General features: G+C 44.9%; 1 long non-coding RNA gene across 2 annotated transcripts in view; it reads right to left on the bottom strand.

Moving 5' to 3' along the window:
* Positions 1-686: 686 nt before the first annotated feature.
* LOC125388362 (uncharacterized) overlaps positions 687-24156 on the bottom strand; it is a 30419-nt gene continuing 6949 nt past the window's right edge. Inside the window, exons 3-7 of one of the 2 annotated variants that reach the window (XR_015005170.2) lie at positions 22268-22429; positions 11447-12909; positions 7927-8082; positions 6927-7179; positions 687-2309 (exon numbers count right to left, since the gene is read on the bottom strand). This is a non-coding gene — a long non-coding RNA (uncharacterized LOC125388362). The remainder of the gene's footprint in view (positions 2310-6926; positions 7180-7926; positions 8083-11446; positions 12910-22267; positions 22430-24156) is intronic. The other variant, XR_015005171.2, reaches the window with a different exon arrangement.

Below are 24156 nucleotides of genomic sequence, written 5' to 3' on the forward strand. Positions count from 1 at the left end.
GAACTCCCAGACATGGACTCTTGGCCATGTTTACAGAACCAGGCATGTGTTCCTTCCTGTAGAGCTGGCCTGAAATCCAATCATAAAGTAGTTGGCTATTCCCATGACATTCATGCCACTATTGTCTGTGGGTGTTGTCTTACCATAATAGCCATTAATGTAGCTCACAGAGTTCACATCTGGGTAAGATTGTTGATAACTTTTCTCTTCCTGTAGTCTACATAGTCAGCTATGGAGCTAGCCAGCAGGGAGGAAGCTTCCCAGTCAATAACCAAACTGTTCTCCATTTTCTGTGAGCAAAGTATGTGATATTTTTAGTAATAGGATCTTATGATCATGTTCTGGCAGGCAACCTAGAAAAATGATAATAACCTATGTAGTTTGGTATATTCTGGAGTCTGGCCAATAACTAGAGGAGAGATATCCTACACCTGGCATCTGGCTATTTACCTGGCAACTTTTAACTTCTGGGAGGAATATTATCTTTGTGTAGGTTAACACCAATTAAATTTTATATGCATATATGTAACATATGCATACTGCTTATAAAACTGTAGGTTTTCAGATGGCTTTTCAGAAATTCCTTAATGCTTTTTATCCCACCCCCTCTTCTTCTCTACCTTTCCATCCTCCCCATATAAACCTCTCTTCCCACTGATCCTTCCTTGCCCCCCCTTCATGTCACCAGTACTTTGACATGATACTCCCTTAAGATCTTCCTTCTCCCCAAGAATCTTTCCTTTCTCATTTCCTTGCTTCTACAGATACTCCAAGTTAAACACATAAATCTACAGATTCAGTGTTAGGATCCACATATCAGTGAGAATAAGCAACATTCGTCTTTCTGGGTCCGGGTTGCCTCACTCAGTATAATATTTTCCAGCTTCATTCAGCTATCTCCAAATTTCATATTTCTTTACAGCTGAATAAAATAATATTCTTGAAAATGTGGTTTTTCTTTCATAAATTTTGTGACACTGTTTTCCCGTCTTTATTTTTTCCAACACTGATCTCAAGGAAGGTGTCTCGTGCTATTTTGTGGTCTTAAGACAGAGTGTCCAAGACTGGAGGATATATAAAGAAAAAAGACTTACTTATTACAGTTCTGGGGATTGGAAAGGTCAAGGTGGAAGGGGTCCAGGGCTGTTAAGGAGGGTCTTGCTGCATCAGCATCCACTGCAGAAGGCTGAAGGGCATGTGAGCATGAAGGGAGAGAATGGAATGAGACCAAGCTCATTCTTTGGTCAGGATCCCACTCCTATGATCACCAATCCACTCCTACGATGGTGCGAGATCCACTCAGGACACCAGAACTCCACAGCCTCGTAAACCTTAAAGTGTCCCACCTCTAACGTGGTTGCACAGGGGACTAAGTTTATAACACACATTTCAGGGACACTTTCACGCCATAGCAGTCAATGTCACGGTCTTAGAAGGAAGTAGAAGTCCTCTGTATCTTCCTTCTGGCTTCCTCAAACAAATGGAATGTCCCCTTCCTGTCCACCTATCTCCTCTGCCTCCATGCCTTAAGTTGTTACGGTGAAATAGTTATGCCTATCAAAAGCTAATTTTTTAAATGTCACTGTTACCTCACAAAGCTCTTAGACTGTAGTTCCTTTTCATTCTTCAAGAGTCTCTTCTCTGCCCCACCTCCTAAGGAGAGCACACACTCCATGACGACAAGGAAGTTCCTACCACATCACCCTCCAGAGTCCTAAAACCTGGAGCAGCTGTGTCCAACACACAGTAGGATCACAGGCTTCTCTTATTCCTAGAGTCCACAAACACATGACATTTATTCCAATGTATTTCTTTGATTGGTTTTGTAGTTGTTAATCTGTTACTTTGTCCGTTGTGTATATTAGTTTTTTTTCCTGAGTATGTACATATAGAGAAAACACAGAAGATATAGTGGGTTTGGTGCCATCCACAATTTCAGGCGTCCACTGGTATCTTGGCACAGAGTCACTAGGGCCAAAGAGTAACACTGAACTTGTCAAGAAAAATGGGATCAGCACAATGGCTGAGTGGGTAAAGGTTCTCGCTGCCGTGCCTGAGAACCTGAGTTCAATGCCCAGAACTCACATGGTGGAAGGAGATAACTGGCTCCCAAAAGTTGTCCTTTGACCTTCCCAGGAACACCATGACACACTTGGGCATGCACATTTGCAGGAGTAGCAGGGAGACAGAGGCTCCCAGGAGGTATCTCCAAGAGCTTCCAAAGATCTTTTGTTGGGAAATCTGATAGAAGTGTTACTGTAGGAACATAGTAGATGGATCAAGTAGAGAAACATGGCAATATATAACTCCTGGAAAAACAAAGAGTCATGTAAGAAAGAAAATACAATCATAAAGAGGGATGTGTTGCTACTGTGAGCAAAACCTCCATAGTTTAATCAGATGTTTTCAGAGAGTTCTGTGTGGAGAATGTGGAGGAGGGGTGTGCATAGTTATACAGAAGATGGCCTTCAGGGAAATTTTCTGTACAAGTGTTTCTATGTATGTTTCATACAGAGAGTTAACAGATAACATCAAAAACAGAAAAAAAACAATAAATAATAAGAGTGTTCCTTAGAAAATTGGAAGTAAATACAGGAATTGATACTAAAGTTATTTAAATTGGTTGCCTCAGAATTACAGAAATCAGGCAGATGGAAGGCAAGTGAAAGGGATTTTGTAGCGCTATATGACAGAATAAATTCTGTATATTTATTATTCTGATAAAATTAAAGTTATGACAGAATCTATTTAGATAAATCTTGAATAACCTTTTGTTTTCTTTTTAAATTGTTTCTTATTTTTTTTAATTAAAATACAATCACATCACTCCCTTCCCCTCCCCTTTCCTCATTCCAACCCTCCCCATGCTCTCCTCTCAAATTCATAGTCTCTTTTCCTTTAATGATTGTTGATACACACACACACACACACACACACACACACACACACACACACACACACATCTATATATAGGGAGAAAGAGAGATAGACAGAGAGATGCATACACATAAGCATAACTATGTAAATACAACCTGCTGAGTCCATTTAGTGTCCTTGCATAAATATGACTTCAGGACTGAACACGGGGTATTGGATAATCAATTAGGGGCTCATCCCTGGGAAAGACTAATTCCTCCTTTCTCTGCTTGTATCAGCTGCTGTCGTCCTTTGTCTAGAGTTGGAGTCCTGTGAGAATTTCCACTTCCACATTAGCATGTCTATTGGTATTGTCATCGTTCAGGTCTTATTTAGGCAGCCATATTGTTGAAGCATCATGGATGTGGCTTCCCTGTCATTTCTAAGAGGGACAACCTCAGAGCAGACTTCCTGGCCCTCTGGTTCTTCACATCTTTCTTCCCTGCCTTCCATGATGTTTCCTGAGCCTCTGGTTCTGGAGTTGTATTGTAGGTGTATCTAATGGGGCTGAGCACCCCATTAATAGCTGTTCTCTGTGTTTTGACCAGTTGTAGTTTTCTGTAATGGTCCCTGCTGAACCATGACATGCTGAAAAGACATGCTTCTTTGATGAGGAGTCAGAGCTACAGTTACCTGTGGTTATAAGGATACATATTTGGAAAGAAGTTAAGCATCATTCTTGTTGACTGAGGTGACATTAGTAGGTTCCCCTACAAAGGTCCATTGGTTCGCTAACCGTAGACAGTTTGCTGGGGTTCCCGTACCAGGCATGGTTTTGTTCCTGCTGAGCAAGCCGTAAGTCCAATTAGACAGCTATTATTTCCCGCCAGGATATGAGATGGCCAGGGGTTCTTTGTGAAACAATCAGCAGAAATTTCAAGATGGTGACAGCCATCAAAGGACCTCATGGGTCTGCACAGTATGCAGCCCACAGAATTCCCCTGGGTGTATGCCATGAGAACATATAATCTGGATTAGAGTGTAGACTTACGTTGACCATTTGTTCATTAGAAATGAATGTGATGGTCAGACCATTAGGGACAGAGCTCATGGATCGGAAACCTATGTGTGTGCTCCCCTTCCACGTAGATGTTCACAGTGACGGACTGTGACTGTGGCAAAAGGAACATCAGAGCAGATGCCATGCTGTGTGACCCAGCAGCTGCATCTGAACTGGTCTGCAGTCTGGGCCACTGCCTGGTCTCACAGGCTGATGGTGTCCACACTGCCAACTACCTCCTTTCTTCTTGTGATCCCAGGAAGCCTCCGAGGGCTGTGAGAGCCCCTTAGCTAGGATTCTGAGACCCTCATACAGTCTGACTCTAGTTCTGCCTACTTGGAAGCCAGGTCTGAATATATATCCCCTACCCTTCTAATTAAATCTTCACCAGTCTGCTCTTTTCCTCGAACTTTCTCAGACAAGATTGTATTTGTCCTGTGGCTTCCAGGAATTAAGTGTACATGTCATTCATGTTTGCTGGCGCACAACCTCTGAAGACAGTGTGGCTCTCCCTAAAGTGTACAGGACAGGCCTGTTCCGCAGAGTCCCTTCCTGGTGCGGTGGTATCTAGCTATCTCTCTCACTCTGTCAACAATAGCACTAATCACTAGGATGCAGGCCCTGTTACAGCCGCTGCAGTGAAATCTCCATTTACAATGTGTGAAGCTTGTTTGCTTGGGGAAACAAACTTGGAAGGATCGTTTTCATAATTTGTGATATCTTGTACTAGGTACGATGTGTTCATCCCATGGACTCTAACAGCTAAGAGCATTGTAAGGTACAGCGCATGTCAAGCACGCACAGCTCCACCAAAGAAAACAGCCTTGACAAACGGCCGAAGGTAAACAATACAAAGCACAGAAGCTTGAAAGAAACACACAGAGAGGAAGAGCCCAAAAGACGGAACCAAGGCATTGATGTTCTTGGCCCAGGTATAGCTGAACTTTCCTGCTTCTGAAATAAAAGACGAGCATATGATCTTTGTGAACTCTGTAAGATTTCATATTCTCTGTCATTTTTTAAAGTTATTTTTAAGCTCACAAAGGTACCGTGGGACCCTTATAAAAGTTTCAAACGATGCAGAGCTTTCACATGAAAAGTGATTGTTGTCCTTTACTATTCCCTATGACCCTCCCCTCCCAGACGCCTTTGAATTTCTGCACACCACATGTGTGCTTTCATGCATGTAGGAACACATAGAGATCTTGCTTGTGTAAAAACAACATATATATATATATATATATGCATATAGAGAGAGACAGAGACAGAGGCAGAGGTATAGATAGATAGATAGATAGATAGATAGATAGATAGATAGATAGATAGATAGATACAAATATAGATAGATTGTTTACAGCTTTACTGAATATTATTTAATAACTGGTAGCTTTATATATCATGAAAGCAGAAGAGAGTGCTATGGTATGAAGAATGAGAGAGGCAAAAGGAGGAAAAGGGTAGAATAGGAATAAAGTATAACAACATCATACATACATGCACACACACATGCAAAGTTGCCACGATAAAACTCACTTCTTTGTATACTAACCAAAACCTCAACAGAAATTAAAGCAACAGAACCCCGATCTAAATTATTCCCAACACCTTTTCACCCCAGGACAACTAAACGTTTTCTCTACTAATGAGCTACACAATAGTATAACAATATAAGTAACCTGTGAAGGTACAGTTATCCCTCCACTTAAAGTCCCCTCAGTTCTTCTTATTTTGATTCTATATGAAGTGTTGCCGTGAGCATCCTTGTACAATTATCTTTGAGTGTATACATAAGTATTTTTATCAGACATATCTAGAAAAACTTCTGAATCCAAGTGGGTTAATGTTCTAATGTGAAGGGTTTTATCAGCTGACTTCCCAAGAATCATTTTATTTTTTGTTGAGAGAAAATGTTTGTACATTATTTGTGTAATGGATGATCTAATGCATGCATACAATATGTAATGATCAATTCTGGTCAATTAGCACTTCTGATTCCTCAAACATTAGTCATTTTTGTATATTGGTAACTATACACTCTCAGTTACTTTAAAATACATCATAGATCTTTGTAGACTATAGTTCCCCTTCACTATGCTATAGGGCACCAGAACCAATTCTCTTCCAATCATGCTTTGGTGACCCTAACATACCCCTTTCCTATCCCTGGAGGACAGGTAGAATGATTGACATGTCCAGCTCATGAAACACAATCAAGTATGGTATTTAGTACCAGCTGGGAGTTGTCCAGATTAATGACTGGGATGAAATTTGGCTCTTTATAGCCTTCAAATCATGCTATCCCCCATCAAAAAGAAATTTATCTTCTAAAATAAGGAGCAGAAAAGGGATATGGAGGCAGGGTGGCCAATTTATCACTGGGAATGAGATTAAAATTGCAGAATTCTAGCAGCTCTTAGTTTTCAATGTGGACCCAGACCCAGAATTGATCTTGCTGTGTGTGTGTGTGCACACACGTGTGCACGTGTGTACATGTGCAAGCCTGGGCATGGGGGTGGACAATATACTTTAAACCGAATTGTTAATATTTTTTTTATTGGATGAGCATCTTTTTGTGCTGCCTTTCAGTATAATGAGTTGCACCACTGAGTACAGTCAACACTCACAATGTAAGACAGACACCACCGACGCTAACACTCACATCACCCCACTGTCATTTGCCATTGATTCATCTCTGTGATTTCACACGCCCCTGTCCCGTGTCACTTCACACAAATGAGGACTGTATCCCCTCTACGTGTTCTTGTGCTATCTCAAACACTGTCATAGTCTCAGATGAGACTCTTGTTAAGAATTTCACTGGAAAGCCTCCCAAATAAATGATCTGTTAGAGAACCTAGCTCAGCACATTTTCCCACACCCAGCAGGTGCTCATTTTCTGCTTCCCGAGATGAATGGCCTGAAAGTCAAGAATAGAACTGATGGATGGAGGTTGAGCACAGAATTACAAATCCTTAAATCAAAAGTGCTTGGGATGTATGGGCATCCTTACCTCCTGCCTTTAGAGGTGGTTTTGTTGTTCTTGCTTTGAGAACAAAAGCTGGAGGCAAATTAATGACAATTCTCTTCCTCATTTGGCATCCGAGAGTGTCAGTTCTAAACGGCAGTGAGTACCTTCTTGCTGTGTGATAAGTGCTTTGGGGCTTGACTGTGTGGCAGGAGAGGGGATCAGAAAGGACACAGTGACAGTGCCGAAATTCGTGGTCACAGTTAGCACGGACAAGAAGCATGTGTGGTTCCTGTTCCTTGGGTAATGAAAGAAGAGTCAACACATCCTGGTTCCTTTTCTAGTCTGGATTCTCGGTCACCACCCGCCCTCTCTATGCAGAGCCCAGCCCTAATGCAGGGGAAAGAAGGGAACTGTTTGCCAGAAGAACTTGCAGCCGGGGTAACCCCAAGCCTCCTGGAGCTCCTGGGGGACAAAATATGTCATGGTAAGTTTTGCTCACTGAAACCTCTAACCCGCTTACAGAGGAACACTAGACCTGCCAGGGTTACTATCCAGTACTTCCTCCCACAAGGACCATTTTGTCTGCTCCAGTTGGCTATCTCTCAGGACATGTGCACCCTTGCATTCCCTCTTCTAGTTCCTCGTTATCTTCACTTTGTATATGAATAACAAAGGCTCAAGGAAAGTAAAGAAGTGAATAAGGTCCTATGATTTAAAAGGGCAAAATCAAGTTTGAATTTAACTAATCCGATAGAGAGCCCAAGTCTTTAGGTATTCTACCCCCATGTCTTCTAGGAGGAGTAAAGTTCAAGGTGCGCCCAGTGCCATGGAAGAGGAGGGGGAGCAATGTATTGGGGATCACAGTCATTACAAACCCCCTATTCAAAGAGCAGAAGACTTGAAGGTGGAAGAATGGACCAATGTTCCCCAGAACTGTTTGACACCAACAGGCTTAGAGAAATGAAAGCTATCCATGTGTCGAGTTCAATGTTAAACTGATGACACAGTAAGCAATGAGAAAAGTACACTTTCTTTAACTTACTATGTGTGTGGTTTGTACTCTGAAAAGCAGTTGAAGACAGCCCTTTCCTTGGGTTCCTGAGAGCCATGACAAAGAACAGCGGCCAAGCTCTCTGCATGGAGCTATATCCAGGCAATGCTTCACAGGTTTCCGATAGCAATGTTTCCCAGTGAGTCGCTGTAAACAAGGAAAGTGAACCTGAGTTGGCCATACTCAATGACTTATTTATTCTACCCACTATTTCCCTAAGGAGAGAGATCAGAGGGTTTATAAGACTAAGTCCTTCTCTGTTTTCCTTCTGGAATGTTCCACAGTTTTACAAGAATGTAAAGGGCCTTTCAAAAAGAGGGGAGAAGCATGCAGTGGTTCAAGAAGGGGAATGAGCTTCAAGGTATCACGGGAAGAATGAGGAGAGGCTTTGTGAGCGGGGTGGGTTCTGAAGGCTACACAACAGAAAGAGCAGCCATCAAGAGGAAACCAACAGAGGGGACCCCTTCACCTGACACTGTATCCAGAGCTGTAAGGGAACAATGTCTGTTGTTGAAGGCACCCAGTCTGTGGCACTCTGCACCACGGCAGCTAAAGCTGTGGGATCCGCCTGCCATTCCCAGCTTCACCAGATCCTAACTTCCCACCACTCCACTCCCTTTCACTTGAGGTAAAGAAGGCAGTGAACTGCTTCTTCCTAGATTTCTCTTACCGAGAATCACCAGAGGAGAGCAAGAAAAAAAAGCAAGAAGGGGAGTTCTCAGAGTAGACAGTGTAACATGAGGGAGCCAGGCCTGCTTGTTTGTGTTTCTGTCCTGCCCGGCCCCCAGCTGTTTAGTCCCAGAGAAAATCACACACAGGACTCCGTAAGTTATAAAGCCGACTGGCCCATTAGGTCAGGCTTCTTACTGGCTAACTCTCACATACTGATTAACCCATTTTTCTGATCTATGTTAGCCATGTGGCTCAGTACCTTTTTTCAGTGGGGCAGCTCACATCCTGCTGCTTCGGTGATCTGGGCAGGAGTGGGAAGAATCAACCTTCTCCTCCCCAGAATTCTCCTGCTCTCCTTGCATCATTTCCACTTCCTGTCTGATTTCCCTGCCTACACCTCCTGCCTGGCCAATCTGTGTTTATTTAAAACATGACTGACAGAATATAGACAATTCTCCCGTACCACTTCCCCCTCTTTTTTTAAAAAAAGAAAAACAAAGGAAAATATCCATAGTCCATTTTTGGGAATGTGAGTGTAGTATTCCAGACTACTTCCAGCTGGTTGGGGGTGCTGACAATCTTATGGGAACCTAAAGAAAATTTAGAGTTATGATCAAGTCCTGACTGAAGTATCCTATGAGTCCTGATCATCTCAGGCAGCTGTCTTGAATCTGTTCTGGATGAAGAACTCAGACATCTGGGCCATTTGTTCCTACTGGAGATTTCTCAGGTGGTCTCCCTTTGTCAAAGATGATTTTTCTTAACTCTGAATAAATCCAGAGCCTCTTATTTTCTGTGGAAACAAAAGCAAAATCTCTTTTTGAAAGTAACATACCTTTTGACTTTAATTTTGAAGCCAAGGTATTTTCAAAATGCCTATCTTGGATTAATTCTGCAGCATTTATAAGCAAATACCTTTTAGCAGCTGTTTCTCCTTCCTCAGCATTCAAACAATTCAAAGAGAGCATAATAGCAAACAGTATCAAGATTCTCTGTGTATTTTCTATCTTTACGTGGCTTTATTTTAACCTCTATTTCTTTTATTTTTACTTTTAACTTTTGGCTTTTTGAGACAGGTTCTCTGCATATCTTTGTCCTGGAACTCCCTCTGTAGACCAGGCTATCCTTGAACTCCCAGAGATCCGTCTGTCTCTGCCTCCCCAGTGCTGAGATTAAAGGTGTGTACCACCACACCCAACTACTCTCTTTATTTCTTTTTTTAGTTTAAGGCTTTAAACCTTTTTTTTAAGACTGCATATATTTTTAACACATTGTAAACCATTTAGAGGTTTTCTTAGTCTTTGAATCTCTCTTTACTGTAGATCTCTCTTTTTCTGACCACATGGGTCTTTAATTTGCTAAGGAATATGGAGAAAACAACAGGCAAAAGTTCTTAAGGCGTTTCAAGGTCATTGCCAGGAAGCAAGCTGCAACAGTGTTTCCATAGTCTGGACTGCCTGCTTGAAAGAGTCAGAGTTTTCCCTGGCCCAACGGCCCAGAAAGCCAGCATTTTAAAACAGCGTAGCTTTTTTCCTGCTACTGCTGAAAACTGAAATGCTTTAGTCTAGTCTTTCCCAAGCTTTCTCAGGCTTTTTGTGGATGCAGTTATCCACGTGGGCGCCATTCTGTAACATGAAAAGGCCGGGCCTGCTTGTTGGGGTTTTTGTCCTGCCCTGTTCCCCCAGCTGTTTATTCCCAAAGTAAAATCACACTGAGATCTCTATAAGTTATAAAGCTGATTGGCCCACTAGGTCAGGCTTCTTACTGGCTAACTCTCACATATTGATTAACCCATTTTTCTGATCTATGTTAGCCATGTGGCTCAGTACCTTTTTTCAGTGGGGCAGATCACATTCTGCTGCTTCAGTGATCTGGGCAGGAGTGGGAAGAATCAACTTCCTTCTCCCCAGAATTCTCCTGCTCTCCTTGCATCATTTCCACTTCCTGTCTGGTTTCCCCACCTACACCTCCTGCCTGGCCAATCAGTGTTTATTAAAACATGACTGACAGAATACAGACAATTCTCCCCCACCAAGACAGGGCATTGCTTGAGGGGTCCGTAGGATGCTGTGGATGCCAGAGAGAGTCCTTGGCAGAAACTTCTGGAGTCTCACCCGCAGATACCATCTGTGCATTGGTTAATCTGAAGGACGTGCAAAGAGAAGAGGGACCAGGTCCCTGGAAAGGCCACCTTGACTCCTAGTGAAGCTCCCCGACAAGCACTGGCAGATGGCATTTGGAAAAGGGATAGCATTTTTTTTTAACCTACCCTTTGGCCTGAGCAACTAAGCTCCACCCCCTGGCAGATCCTTGGTCCAGTTCCTCCCTCCCACACAGATAGGGAGACTTGGAAGGGCACAGGCCTGCTTCAGAGATCACCACTTTTAAACCTTCCCCATTGCCCTTCTCTTTGCTTCTCGCCTGAGTCCAGAAAGCTTACCAGGCTGTAACTAATATTTATTATCGTGTGTGTGTGTGTGTGTGTGTGTGTGTGTGTGTGTGTGTGTGGTGCATGCCTACACATATATGTGCGGAGGCCAGAGATCAATGCTGGGCTTCTTCCTCACTCACTCTCCACCCTGTATTTTGAGTCTTTCACTGAACCTGGAGCTCACTGGTTTGGCTAGACCAGCGGGCGGGTAAATTCCAACAATCCTCATGTCTTTGTCTCAGAGCTGAGACGGCAGCAAACTTTTTACAGGCTTGCTGGGGATCCAAATCCAGGTCCTCGTGCAAATGCTTTCCCCACTAAGTCAACCCCGCAGACTGTGGATATTACTTATTAGTATTAATTTGTATCAGGTCCCATTAATTTGGACAGTCCATGGAAGGAACTCACGTCAGCACAAAACTGCAGCCAGCCAGTGTGTTGGAATTAATTGGGCCAGGAGGCCGCCAGTTCCTTGGCTTCTGCGGTCAGTCTTTGTGGATTTTTTTTCTCTCTTGCTCTCTCCCAGCAAGTGCTGGGGCCGAGCGATGCCTCAATCCTTACTCCGCATGCGCTGAAAACTTGCAGATAAAAGCTGTGGCTGGGACCAGCCTAATTGGAGAGAATTGCAGTTTAGAGGTAAGGGCTGCAGCTAATAAGTCAATGGAGGAGCAGGGTGCAGAAGAGGAGGTGGAGCACGGCTCTTTTTTATGAAAATGTGGGCCTCCCCACAGTCTTTCCTCTTCAGCTGCTGCCTCACAGATGGACCCTTTAATTGAATTTTCCTACAAGCCTGGGGGAGGGAGTCATTGCGGGTCCAGGAGCAATTGAAGTGAATCCGATGGCTTGCGTTTCTTTTCATCAGGGGCTGAGGGCCAGGTGGGCAGTTGTCATTCTTGGCATTTTTAATCTTCTTCCTGTTCCCTCTTCTATTTTTTTTCCCCATTCACCTAAAGGTTTGTCCTCCTTTGAAGTCCCCACCCAGCGTTTTCTGGCTATATCCTGGTCTTATTCCCAAGGGCAAGCTTAGAGAAAGATGAATTGGGAAGACGGGATTCTGTTTAACTCCACTGCTTCCATTGACCTCTTATTGAGCATCTGAGCTATGTCGAGGCCTGGGTGCCACAAGGAAGGAGAAAATGAGAAGTTTAAAGTCTGCCTTTGGAGAACTTAGGCCTCGCCTGGAAGAACACTCGTTGCTGTTTAATCTTACTTGAGAATTTCACACACGAATACTGTGTTTACAGCATCTCTGCCTCTTCTCTTCCGTTCTGAAATGCCTCCCATGCAACCCGAACTCCCTCTCGAATCCAGGACCTCTTCTTTAAACATGGTTTTATATATCACATAGGGATATGCATAATGTAGTTATAAATGAAGTCTGCCGAGACTATTTCATGTTGTTCATTTGTCTATGTGTTTAGGACTGACCGCTTGGGATGACTAGCCTACCCAGGGCTCATCCTTGGAGAAGGCTGATTCTCCCTCTGTGAGTAGCCATTATTTGCCTGTAGCTCCAGTGGGGCCCTGAGAAATTTCAGTTCACATTGGCTCGTCAACTGGTGTTGTCATTTTGCGAGTCTTTTTTTAGGCAGCCGTATTTTTTGAGAGTTGGTGGCTACAGCTTCTTTGTCACATATAGAAGCCACTACATTGCCTCAGAGGTCCCGGTTCTTTAGCTCTTGCCATCTTTCTGTGCTCTCTTCTGAGATGTTCCCTGAGCCTTAGACATAGGGACTGTGGTGTAAAAATATAAGACTGGACACCCCTGGGCAGTTCTTTTCTGCATTTTGCCCAGCGGTGGCTTTCTGTGACGGTCTTCATCTATTGCAGAGAAAAAAGCTTCTTTGATGAGGGATGAGAGTCCCATTCATCTGTGATTATAAGCAGAAATATTTAGAATGCAGTTAGGAATTTTGCTGGTTTGGGAAACTGGCAGGAGTAGGTTCTCCCCTGGGGTTCGTGGCCTTGCAGGCCACAGGTAGTTATAATCCCAGGCAAGAATTCTCTTCCACTGAGCAGGACTTAAGCTCAATTAGGTAGCCATCAGTTGCCCCAAGAAGCAAATCTGCCCAAGGAATAACACTCTTTAAAATAAAAGCAAAAGACAGTGAGCAAAGCAATAGCTAAAGGCAACCAAGGGACAAGAGAGGCAGTAGAAAGTCTTAAATGTAATACGATGTAAGACTAAAAGATACAGGGCAACCATAAGAAGCCCCTTGGGAGTCAGAGGGGTTGAGGGATACTTCATTTGGGAATGACCTATAAGTTAACTCGTTTGGGGTGAGGCAGGGGGGGCTAACTCCTTTTGTCAGGAAGAGCAATAGATCTGGCAGTGTTCAAGAGAAGAGAAGAGAAGAGAAGAGAAATGAGTCCCATCTTCCTCCTCTTGTGCAAATATGTATGTGTCTATGCCTAGCTCTGAAATATGGACTTTCTAAGAACTCTTAGGATTTCTTCTTTTAAAATATCCAGTTTTGTTCCTTATCGTCGACTATGGCTATTTTTCGGGGTTCGAGATTCTCTTCTGTTAGAATCAAAGAAATTTTTGGGTAATGATTATTATAACTTTAAAGTATTTACTCAGAAAATATGGGGGTGTCTAATAAATCAGAGCACTTAATAATACTAGAACTGAAACTAGATTAAAAGTTTAATTTAAAAGCCAGGTCTGTCTCCCACATCTATACCCCAGCCCTTGTCAAGGCTGCCTCCAAGACCTTTCCCACCAAAGGCCTGGAGTGTAGACCCCACAAACATGTTTCCAGAGATCAGCCCATGCCACCCACTGCTAGCCACATATCTTGCCTCCTCTATTAGAAAATCAAAAACAAACTCTCTTCAATGCACGTACATCATGATTCATAAGTAATGAGAGCCCTTGTGCTGGTGGGCACAGGCAGCGGGCCACAGCTGGTGTGTGCTCAGTGCTCAGAGACCTCTGCAGTCACAGGAAAGAGGGAGACACCCAGTTCTGCCTTGCTTCTCCAGGGGGGATCCCAGCACCGCCTGTCAAGAGCTGCCAGCTCAGTCCTCAGGAAGACAGCCTGGCATACTGAGCAGCTATGGTGAGCTATTTGCTGATCTCTGCATAGTACTGTGCTAAGAATTTCACGTCATTGCTGAGATTCTTTTTCATTGCAGGCCATCTCAGTCTGAGCACTATGGGTAATCTGTGCCAAATAACCCTTGCTCATAGGGAGCTTTTTGTGCATCAGGAAGATGCTAAACAATATTCTGACTTCTACTCACTAGATGCCAAAAACGATCTCCAGATAGGGCTAACTGTCCCCTGAGTGACAGACTGTCCCAGTGAGGACCACTCACTGTTTCTGAGTCAATCTGCTGGATCTTTATATCGACACTTTGGGACCACTTGCCTCTAATTCGGGATGGCACTGTATCTGACATTCTTTGTCCTGGGTCACTAAGGCTACACTATTCTACCACTTGAAGTTCTGGGTGACAGGCTAGACCCTCCATAAGCCAATGCATCTGAATATGAGCTTGATTAACAAGGGGGCAAAAGCAGGATCCAAGTCCCTGGGGCTCATGTTTCCTGGGTTGACTTGCTTGGAAACAGAGGCCAGTGGACATAAAACCCTGGATGAAGCCTTTCAATTGCTACCTGGTCATTAGTTAGATGTGTAGCCTCAAAAGGGGACACAGGCTCTCTGAGATTCAGTGATACCTGTAAAATCCATCACATAGGATCTTGGGAGAATTGGACAGGGTGTTAAATATTCAGTTCCTACCCACCTGTTGGGCACCTAGAAGGTTCACTCCATCTGAATGGTTTGGTCCTACCCTTTAGACAAGCATAGGTTTTTATCTGTAATAAAAACCAGTGAGCACCAAGCCGAGAATCCCACTAAATGGGTGTGTTATGAATAGAGGGCAGTATTTCCTTCCAAGCGAGGCATTTGAACTTGGCATAATCCAATCCCTTTGTGAATCTCCAAGTGATCCCCCTGTGACGGTGTACACAGGCCTATGGGACCAGGGTTGTTGTCTGAGTGCTCACGGAGGGGACAGGTGGGGGCTCTGCAGGTGTCTGTTCTCACAAGCTTGTCACCAGGAGCTTTGCCAAAGCCCAGCTCATCTGTCAGGTGTACAGGTGTGTCTGGGCTCAGTTTACACCCTGGAGTAAAGGTCATGGTTGCCAGGGTAGAGGGGCCTCCTCCTCCTCTACCCTCTAGGGATGGGAGCTTTTATCAACTTACATAAGAGCCTGCTACACCCTAGGACCCACAGAGGGCAACGAATAGGTTTCTCTCCCCACTCACACCGGAGAGTCATGAACCAGAGCTCCTTTGCAAAGGATCCTGGCGCTCAGTTCCCCTGAGGTTTGGAAGAATCTTGATGAAGGTTTGGGTCGCCAGGCAGAGGACCAGGGAGGCAGATTCGGCTGCCCTGTGAGGCATCACGCCTTGAGAAAGTAAAGCAAAATGAGCAATAGCTGGCAGATTCTGGGGCCGGCAATCTAGCTCAGGATTGCCTCTGTTCTTCACTTCTCTTTCAGACAGGCATTTTCCTGACTCTCTCCGGGTGGGTTGGGGGCAGACAGAGCGGAATAAATGAGGAAGCTCTTGCCGATCCATTCTGAAAGCCTCTCTAATGGCTGCGATTGGAAGAAGCGGGCCAAATGGAGTCCGAGGGTCATTCCGATTTCATGTATTCACAATCCCCAATCTTCCATTGAGTCATCGGGGTCCTAGAACCACTCTTGATGTTCAGCATACAGCAGGCTACTTCCGGTGTGGCTGAGGAGGCAGAGTTACGGAGGAAACACAGAGAGCCTGAGTATTTAAGCTCTACAGTGTCACTAGACCAAGCCATTCAAGCTCGGTAAGAGCCCCCGAGGAAGAAGAGCCTCGGCCACCAGGCTGCTGAGACCCAGTTGTGCTGGGAACAGGGTGGGTGTTGTGCAAACTTTGTGAAAATTGCATGAGTTCGGCACAAACTCAACTGGGCTAATGAGGACAGGATTTAACACAAGCCTGTGACAACATCACTCTTATATTGCAGACTAATGCCTCGGGGATAGTAGATGATAGAATCCACTAAAATTTAAAACTTGGAAAGAAAAGTGCGTGTGTTTCCCAAGAAAATGACAGGACCAGAGGAACCCATTTGAATGTAACCTAATAATTAAGACTGCACACTCTAGGGCCAGGCCTGGCTTCGAATCCCAATTCATTTACTGACTAAGGGAAAATATTTATTCTGTGTCTCAGTTTCGACATCTGTACAATAAGAACACAACACAATGTAACTCGTGCTGTTTTTCTGGCACGGTAAGTTAGCCCAAGCTATGGGACTCAACAACAACCTGGACCTATTCTTTTCAAGTTCCAGAAGCCTGAGGGCCGGGAGGGCTACCCTCCCCCTTGAGGCTCCAGGAAGGAAGGACTCCTTGTGTCCTCCAGCATCTTAGGGGTGGCTAAGGATCCTGTACTCCTCTGTCTTTTGGCTACTGTGTCTCTAGCCACAGGGCTCTCTCCTTTGGCCGCATCTCCAATGAGGATACTAGTTATATGTGGGATTTAGGGCCTACAGTAACCCTTCGGATTGCATCCTAATTAACTACATCTACAGAGATTCAATTTTCAAATATCAGGATTAGAATTTCAATGTAATTTTTAGGGGGGAGATGCATTTCTAAACTTAGAAACTAGCTCAGTCGGGTAGGTACCACTGCACTTCTTCAACAGCAGGGAACCTAGATTAGGGTTTTATGGAAACTGGGCCAAGGCCACCGAACTAGTGAATGGTAAAATGAGATCTAGGCAGGGTCCCTTCTGTTCCAGAATCTCTATGACTTCTGCACACGTTCGAGGGCAACTTGGTTTCTGTTTTCATCTAGTTACTTTATGGACTTCACGTAAATCTCATTTTCCAATCCCCGGGTTCCTCCACATGACACCCCACCACACACAAATTACTCAATTTCTACTTCACTGCTTTAGAAACCCAAATTCAAAGACTTTTGACTACGGTGGTATTGACACTTACATTTAACACATGTCTTAAAAACCCTTACTGTGCCAAGGACCTCACAATATTTAATTAGCAGACCAAAGCAGACTGTGAACTTCTCTTCCTTCATGAGTCTGAAAAGACTACAAGGCCTAAAATATTTGGAAAGCTGAATCAGGGGGATTGTGAGTTCAAGGCCAGCCTGGGCTACATAGCAAAACTGTAATTTGAAATTTCAAAACATATAAGATTTTCAGATAGATCTATCCAGAATTAGCCACATACAAAACAGAATTGGGAAGTGCCCGCTACCCATATAATCTCCCCAACAACTCTGTGAAGGGAGGGGTCAGTCTATGACCATGTTGCAGATCAGACAATGGAGGCACAGGAAGCCTAGGATCACACAGCTGAAAGGTACCTCAGTGATCCAGAACAAGGACCAGCCCTAAGTAGCCTGCCTTTTGGCTCTAGCGACTGTGGTTTGGTGTGTGCCATTCCCTGTGTGCATAGGGATGTTAAAATCATGTTTAATAGTTAAACATTGGAGATGCCACAGTAAGCTTCCTTTAGTTAAATATGCACCCCCTGAACGAGCATTCTTATGGGAGAATCAATGTTAGAGCAGGCGTGTCACTAAGGCTTTGGTTCATCGTGTCCAGTTGCAGGAATGAGGGAAGGACTTCTCGGGAAGCGAAAATGTGATCAGCCGAAGCACGAGACAGAGAGAAAATGGATGCCCGAAAATAGCAAACACTCCAGATGAATGCAGCGCGCCGTGCTCAAGGGCGAGGGCCTGGAGAGCCACCTCTCAAGTGGCCAGCTCCAAGCTCAGGAGCAATCAGAACAGCAGACTGGGGACTGCAGACATTGTCAAGTGACCCTCAAGCCCCAGCACATGCTTGTGGGAGGGAGATGATCAGATTCTGTCTGAAAGAATCCTCAAGGAGAACTTCCTGTTTCCCATGATTCACTAGCATACCTACTCAGTGCCAATAGAAGTGGAGTGGAGGGGGGTTCCTACCTAGTTTTGTTTTTACCTGATGTATTCTTGAAATTACCTACTATAATATATAGGGAATAATATAAATAATAGTGTATTAGAAGTATTAGAAGCTATTATGTATCTAGTATTCCATGCTAGAAATGTACAATAATGATATAACTATGTATATGAAATAGTACCTAGTAATGCAAGGAAGAGCATAAAAGATCCAATCTTATCTAGAGTTCATCTACTTCTTGCACAATTTTCCATGTTTCTACTCAGTTTTATGTAAATATGAAGGGGCAATAAACAATGGCACATTGTCTGTGTTAAAATCTGATGCAAGTAGAATCGTGATGTGCATTTCCCTGCAAATCTGGTTCTTATTTCACTTTTTCCAAGAAATTATTATTATTGGTACATGTAGTATCTGTTTCTTCACGGCCATTCTGTATTCTAATCCTGAAATTCACGTGTTTTTCTCTTTTACTTAGTTCACTTTTAAAATGTAGCTGTTATAAATGATGCCATGGTGCTATCTTCATATTGTTCTCCAGGTCTGCTTGTGTAGAGGCCAAGAGCAAAGATCTCAGAACTCGACTGAGTTCCTCCGAGTCACAGGAGGCAGACAGCTGAGTAACTGGGTTTGCAAGCTGCCCATTCGTGATGCAGAAGGGAGAGGAGGCTATGCTTCATGAAACAGATGCCTAAGGGTTGGAGTCCTGAATCCATTACCAAAAAAAAAAAAAAAAAAAAAAGAAAAAAGGTGGGCACAATTGCTCTTTTACCTGGAGGTTCCAAAAAGCTGTAGCCAAGTGGACTTCCCAGTGACAGAGCCCAGTGCCGCACAGAACTGTGAGCCTGTGGGGGATGGGGATCAGACTGGGGAAACGCTTGCTCGAAAGCGGGTGGAGCAGCTTCTAGGGCACTGAACTTGCTTTCCTGTAGTGCCCAGGATGGAATTTCTTGCTTTATATTTTCATAAACTACGCTGTTTGCGTTTCCCTTTCTGAATGCCCTGTCCAAACCTCTCTCAATCTAATTCGTCTCTATCTGATTATTTGTCCGTTGGTAGGCCTTTACATATCGCTTCCTTTCTTTTCCTGAGAATTGCATAGACATGCCTGCTCACCCAAGAAAGAAAGAGCAACAAGAGACCAAAGAAATAATCTATCTAAGTATAGCTTGGTGACCCAGTGAGTTTACTGAACTAACCTGACAGGAACACACATGAGGAGTGACTTATGATCAGGTAACTGGATCACAGGAAAGCTCCTCACACCAGCTCATGGCCGCTGCATGGGCGCTTCCTGTGCAACACGCACCTACGTCATTAAAGGGTCTCCTCTTTCCCAGCAGCTGTGGAGGCTGGTGAGGCTCCTGCTTTGGTCTGCTAGCTTCCTGAATCTTCCTGGGTCTTCCTTAGGAGTTTCCCGTGCTTTGTGACCCCAACGCCCTCCACAACAATGTTTCAGTTCCTAGGAAACAGCTACTTAGGATACACTCTGATATTGATCTAAATCGTTAATGATGAACACACGGGGGGGGGGGGGGGGGGTGCAAGCTGGCTCAGTGGGTAAAGGGGCTTGTCACCAAGTTTGAACACCTGAATTCCATCCCCAGAACCAGCAGAATGAGATAAAAAAAAACCTTCCAAAAGTTGTCCTCTGACCTGCACAGACACACACACACACACATACACACACACACACACACACACACACACACACACACACACTGTGACACATGTGTGCTGCCCCAACAGTGAACTAAATGAAAAATAAATGTGATTAAGATTTTAGATAATTAATGTAATTGAAACCCCTTCAGTATGAATTTTAAGTTGTACTGAGTCCTACTACTTTAAGGCCAATGAGAGAGAGAGAGAGAGAGAGAGAGAGAGAGAGAGAGAGAGAGAGAGAGATTCCTAAGGAACCGTTACATTGGCAGCACTTCACTCAAGAGGTGGGTTCTGAGAGTCTCCTGTGAATTAGACTGTGGGAGAAAGTGTACAAATAGAGACGTAACAAAGATGGGCTGTCTACTCTTCAGAGAGGTGCCGTTTAGAGCAGAAAAGAGGCAGCCATTTAAGATCAGTTACCGTCTCACAAGTGGCATCATACCCAGCCACATGTGTTAGTCACCCTGACACCGCTTCAGGACAGAAAGAACAAACTGCTTCCGTGGCTCTTCACTGAATGGCAGAGTAAGCAGGAATGGTGAGGATAGCTGCCGTCCTGAGCCTTAGGCCCCATTCAAGGCAGGACCCAAGGTGGCCAGCCTAGGGTGTGGTCTCACCTGCCACCTCCCAGAGCTAAGGCCCCTGGCAGAACTCAGTCCTTATCAAAACCACACTCTGTGCCCCTCATTCTTACACACCTCACTGAGCAAGGCGTCCTGCTCCTGTCCCCATCAACTGCTCCCCGCGACAGTGTGGAAAGACTGTCACACTGCACTTGTCGGGAACTGCGGCGTAGCCAGCCGTGACAGCTGGTGGCACGGAGCCCCCGTGCATCTGCTTTCCTCTCCCTGAATAATGTGGGGTCTTGTGTATGTAAGAATGGTGCTATCGATCCTCCAACAGTGGGCTCCACGCACTGCACTGCTCTTAAAGTGGCTGGGGCTTGCTATCCACTGACCTACATACACACGGCTGCCTCCTTTGCCCTGAGTCCCGGGGAGCACATTTGCACTTGGTTTATAACTGTAAGGAGCCCTGGAGTCCTCGTCAAGAGAACAGTGTTTTGGTGGCATTTCTGTCACATACGAGCTGGGTGGCCATGGGGAAGTCATTAGGCCTGCATCTCTTCCCTTCAATGTAAAAGAGGAGAATCCTACCCGTCCCGACTCCCAGAGATGTATGTATAAAATTACTTTTGAAATTGATTTGGGAACTCTTTCGCATGAGGCAAATAGAAAAGATGGTAATTATTTGCCAAGATAGAGCCCACACTATACTGGTACAGAAGGCACAGGGCAAAGGGGACCGATAATTGCATCCTATGGCTTCTCTGTCCACACAGCTGGGACCCAACGCAAATGGGCACGAACCTTTGTTCTTGGACAGCTGAGACACTCAACCCTGATGAGGGGAAACCTAAGAAAAACAACCAGGGATTCTTCTCAGCTTTGTAGAGCCATGGACTGCTAAGTCCGTTCATTGTCCGTGGGATGATCAGGATGGATTCAGTCACAGGCTTGAAGCAGGGATGTGCTTCGGAACTCACCTTCAGAGAACAGGTGTGTACTGTCATTCACTCTTAAACCACAGATGGCTGGGTGTACATGATCATCTGTGGAAGCCTACACATTGCTAGACAACTTAAAAGTACAACGGAAGCTCCGTTTTCCTCCGACAAGACGAAAGGCCATCATCCCGGGAGGGCGTACCAATGAATGCAGAATCCTCCAGACAAACCAGGAAGCTGAGGCTCAGAAAGTTGAAATGACTTCCTCACAGTGAGGCAGCTAGTTAGTGACGGAGCTGACACACTGGTCTGGGGCGGTTACTTCCTGACCCAGGTGTGATCCCAAAGTTCACGTGGGTTGCAAAAAACCACAACGTAATTATCACATTGTCTAGTCTATTTCTTAGCACATTGAGATGCTTTGCAAAAAAAAAAAAATAAGAATAAATAAAAAATTAAACCACCCTTTTTCCTTTTAATTTCTGAGAGCGGATCTGAGAATGTGGGTATAGATTCCCCTCACGTGACAACGTGAGGAATAATAGAGAAAGATTGTATGTCACAGATGAAAACGCTGTATTTATGCCTCATTGTAATCCATTCATTGCTTTATGGATCTGGAGTCCCCTTGGGACTGTCACAAATCCACATAATGTTCCTGAGTGCAGGGCTTGGCATTTGGGTCTCTGATTTAGCTGTCAGATATGTAAAATCACATGTCGCCAGACAACTCCCTGGGGACTGCACAGCTGTGCACGTGGCGGAGCGCAAGCTACTCACAAGGCCAACATTAATTTACGCCCTCACGCTGGCCCCCTGGAGCCGCCCTTCCACTGCCATGGCTAATTTTTAGTGTGGCTCACAGAGCTCTGGGAGAGCGATTCCAGTGGTGTTTTCTTGTCCTGGACTTTGTCAAGATTTCTGGGGACAACGTTCAAGGGAGTCACTGGGGGCAGGGGATGTGGGTCAGTGGTAAAACAGCTTCCCTGGCAGGCACAGATCTTGTTCTACACACACACACACACACACACACACACACACACACACACACACCCCTTTAAGGGGAATAACAATTACCTGAGAACATCACACGGCTCTGAACAGCAGCTTCACCTTCTGGTCCTCTCAGACATCTCCGTGACCATGATCCCGACCCACCAGGTAAACACAGAGTAGATGGCCCCACTGCCGGACTGGGCGTCATCAACCGCAGCATCCTCTCTTACTTCCATATGAGAGCTACCGGCGAGGGATGAGAGACTGTAAATGAAGACCAAACTCTTGTTAACAGAAAAATGAGCTGGAATGTAAGCAATCACTTCTCTCGATGCCAGAGAGCGCCCAGAGAAAGTACTCTACTGAGTGGGGGGCTGGAGCTCATGCTCTTTCTGTCCTCTTCCAAACTGAGAGGAAATAAGAAAAGGGGGTGTTGAATCAGTCAGGTCTGGACTTAAAATCCCCCCTGCCAGCTGGTCCTTAAATACTTAGAGTCAGGAACTTTCTGTCCAGTTGTGCATGTTATTTCAACTCTTCTGAGCTCACACTCTGATTGTACATGAGAATGGCCACAATCCTAACAGAACTGTGGTGGTAACTACCACTCAGTGAGGAGTTTTGTAAATGAAGGGTAAAATAGAAGTGACGAAAAAACAAATAAAGGGAGGGGGGAGGGTCTGGAGATATAACTCAGTCAGCAGAGGGCTTAATAAACAAAGCCCTGAATTCAAGCTTTGATACTGCATAGAATCAGATGTGGCGGCCCACATCTGTAAGCCCGGAAGTCAGGAGGTAGAGGCAGGAGGAATGGAAGCTCAAGTTCATCTTCTGCTCCCCTGCTCCATAGCAACTCAGCTCAGGCAGTAGAGGCAGAGGATATGATGCTCAAACTCATCCTGTGTTCCACTGTTCCGTAGCAATTTCAGTGTAGACCTAGACCTACAGTGCAAGACTTGCTGAGAGAGGCTGGGGGAGGTAGGGACGGACAGACAGACAGACAGACAGACAGGCAGACAGATAGACAGATAGACAGATAAAGAGATCTGAATGTTTTTAATTCACTAGCAGGCGTGTCCAGCTTATAGCCCATGGGCCTTGTACGAGGATAGCTATGAATGTGGAAACTTACAACATACTCTGTGTGTGTGTGTGTGACTCAATTGTGAGCTTCTCAAGTGTGAACTTTGTAGGTGAATGTACCACAAGTTCAGAATGCTGGACCTGCCTGATGGTTTCAACACTTCAAAATGGGCAATGCTAAACCACAGCTTCCAAGAGGCCTCACCTTCTGGAGCCCTTTCTAGATAGGACAAGCTTGAAAGTAACCTCTGTCTTCACTGGTGCCCTCCAAGATTAAAGCCAACTCTGCAGGCATTCCTAGAACTAATGGATATCACTGGAAAGGACTTCCAGTCCTTTGGCGTCTCCTCTTAGTTCTGGTCGCCGCCTCTGCGTCTGTTCTGTGTCCAGACAGAGTGAGGAAGCCACAGCTTACTTCAGTTGTCTAGGGTGGAGCTCTCCGCCATTTTCCTTCCCCTTCCCTCTTCCAGATCTCCTTTCTCTTCCCTCATTCTTAGTCTGCCCAGTTCTCCTTCCTCTAAAAACAAGATGGTGCCCCGAGCCTTCCTGTCTCTATGTGGTAAACCACTCAACCCTTGCTCTGCTGCTCGTAAAACACGTGACCCTCAGCAGACAACTTAGCTTTTATGAAACCAGGTTTCCACTTGCCAGTCAGGAACGAGGGCCAAACCTCAGGGAACTTTTGGAGAATCCAGTGGAGGTGTGTGAAGGGTCTGGCATGGAGTGGGCATCCAGCAAGTCACATGTCTGTCCCCTGGGTCCTTGGGTGTCGCCTCGGCCAAGGACTGTGGATTTTTTGGAATCTGTTTCTTGAATTAAAAGGAGCAGGTACTAATGCTGAATGAGGCCATCTCTGGACCTCCTTGAAGAGGCCAACACCCCACTTTGTA

The sequence above is a fragment of the Myodes glareolus genome, chromosome 14, assembly GCF_982192425.1.
Source record: "Myodes glareolus chromosome 14, mMyoGla1.1, whole genome shotgun sequence".
In the NCBI taxonomy this organism is placed as follows: domain Eukaryota; kingdom Metazoa; phylum Chordata; class Mammalia; order Rodentia; family Cricetidae; genus Myodes; species Myodes glareolus.